Consider the following 2,506-nt stretch of genomic DNA (forward strand, 5'->3'; position numbering starts at 1 on the left):
GTAACAGTTCTTGCATGGCGGCTTACGGAGTTTCGCCCGTTGTAGTTTTAGTTTTAATTTTTTCCATTGAAATTTTTTTCCGTTCCATTTATAATTGGATTACGAAATTCCTTCGTTATCAGGTAATCTTCTAATTTTTATTTGACCTCGATATAGACTGTACTTTATTTATTATTAATGTTTTTGTAGTCCTACATTTTGTTTGAGTGATCTCTTTCATCTGTCGTCCGCATCTGACAAAGTGTTTTGGTTCTTCTTCGACATGTCTTGGAGGTGTTGTGTTTCTGGTTGTGGTTCCGAAGGAGTACCTTTATTTCGTATTCCAAAATTTAATGAAAGTTTAAAAACTGCTTTGAAAGAAAAAAAAAGGAACGAAGAATTGTTTGGCTTCAAAAGCTTAACGTGAAGGAATGTGACTTAAACAACAACACTCGTGTTTGCTCTCGTCATTTTGCATCTGGTTTATAAATGAATGTAGTTTATAATCATTTGCATCAATCACAGTGTTTTAAATATCATTTTCATAACAGGTAGGCCATGTAAGAATTCTTTCGATAACTCTCACCCAGACTGGGCACCTTCACTACACATCAGAAATTCCATTTTTGACAGGGTTGTACAGAGAAACATTAGTCGACATTCCAGAAGGCTTGAAAGGAAATCAAGAACATTGGAACAGATCAATGTGACATTCATTCTATTATTTAAAGTTTGTGATAACAGTCATTAATGCTTTTGTTCATGTATTATTAGGCTTTCGTAAACAATGGAAAGAATGCCGCCAATAGACAAGATAATGATGTGCCCAATGCAGTGGTAAACAACAAACATGATGTACAGTATATTAATGAAACATTTTATTGCTTTGTCGAAAGTCGAAAAACTAAAACTTTATCTTCATTTCTAGCATAATGAAATACCTCTAGTGTCTGATATGTTGGAAAGTGGAAGCAATGATTTTGCATCTGAATAAGTTCCTGATTTTAGCTATTGTTTGTGAATGGTTTGTTGTTCATCCCCTCGTAGCAGACGAATTTCTGGCAGCAAACGAAATTCTTCGGCTAAAAGAGACGAGCAACTTACAAACAAAAATAAAATAAAAATAAAGTAGATAGAACTGGAGCTAGAAAAAAAATTGGGAAATGAAAAGATGAATAGGGTATCACTGCTAGGAAGAAAAGGGGGAAATCTAAATTATAGTTATGAAAACTTAATTTTTAACGTGAAGAAGATGGTTTCTCCATAAGACGCTGCAGCCGCAGCAGACCAACTTGGACACAAATGAGATTTTCGCATTTGTGAAAAACGCGCAAAGCAGGATGTTTTACTGCTCTATTTGGTATGAAAAACTTTACCGCCTATTATTATTAGTAAGGTCATTGAACCAATGTACAACATTGCCTAAAAAGATAAAACCTATTACAGTACTATTTTTTTCATGTTTTAAAAGGCAAAACCCATTCATTCCCGCCATAGAAAATCGATATAGTACATAATACGGCCAACGGTGGCGCTGAAACACGGCAAAGAAAAATCGGTTCGATAACCGAGCCGGTTCCATAGCTAGGCGGTTCTTTAACTGGACCGGCACTGTACTAGTTCGTGTCCAATTTTTTTTCACATTTTCATCGAACTGGCAACTTCGGCCAACTCTATGTGTTCCAAAATCGGCCGCTAGATGGCGTGGCGAAATGACGTCTGTCAATGGCGAAAATCTTCAGAAAATGAAGAAAAATTTTCAAGATTTTCATTTGCCAATATCTCTGCTAATAACCGTTTAAAATAAAAACGGGGCGAGATGTCTCTGGAGGGGGGCAAAATCTTTCATTCTAAAAAATTAGATTTTTTTTTAAAGGTCTGGTTTGCCCGAAAACTGATGTCAAAAATCAGAAAAAACACTACAATTTCTGGGGGGGTCCCTTAGTTTTTATTAAATAATTTAAAAACTATGCTAGCTACAACATTGCGGATTTCACCATTGTGTTTTCCGCAAAATTCCGCACAAAATGGTTTATACGGGGACTGGCTGCGATGCTTTCGTCACCCTTTTCCGAAAATCGTAAACCCCCAAAACCCCCAATTTTGGCCTGATTGAGTGGTGGACTCAGTGTTAAAAACTGGTGTAAAGTTCGTACATCCCTCGTCCAAGAGTCGTCCCATGGGCTGTACTAGGAACAGGAATTGGATGCTGGCAAGGCGGATATTGCCACATCCAAAACCAGTCCCAAACACAAGAACGTTAAATAACGGGGAGTCCATGGGACGTCACAATCGTACCAACATGACATCTATGGGACGTCTTTGGCTCAGGTGTGTGTTATCTGGGAACTAACCGAAAATATTAAACATCAACCCCATCAGGTTGTTATTTCACGATTACCTACTTCCTTTGAACCACTCATTTACTTTTTTCATCTCTCCTAACCATTCCATCAAACCAAAATCAAAATTCCATCAAAAAAATATTTACTATTATGATTATGATTTTGATTATGACTACTTACTA

General features: G+C 36.8%; 1 long non-coding RNA gene across 1 annotated transcript; it reads left to right on the top strand.

The window, feature by feature from the left end:
* On the top strand, window positions 1-676 carry LOC116934641. The gene is made up of 3 exons (XR_006648829.1): window positions 1-122; window positions 190-460; window positions 531-676. It is a non-coding gene; the product is annotated as an uncharacterized LOC116934641 (long non-coding RNA).
* Window positions 677-2,506: the final 1,830 nt, after the last annotated feature.

Source organism: Daphnia magna, linkage group LG7, assembly GCF_020631705.1.
Source record: "Daphnia magna isolate NIES linkage group LG7, ASM2063170v1.1, whole genome shotgun sequence".
In the NCBI taxonomy this organism is placed as follows: Eukaryota; Metazoa; Arthropoda; class Branchiopoda; order Diplostraca; family Daphniidae; genus Daphnia; species Daphnia magna.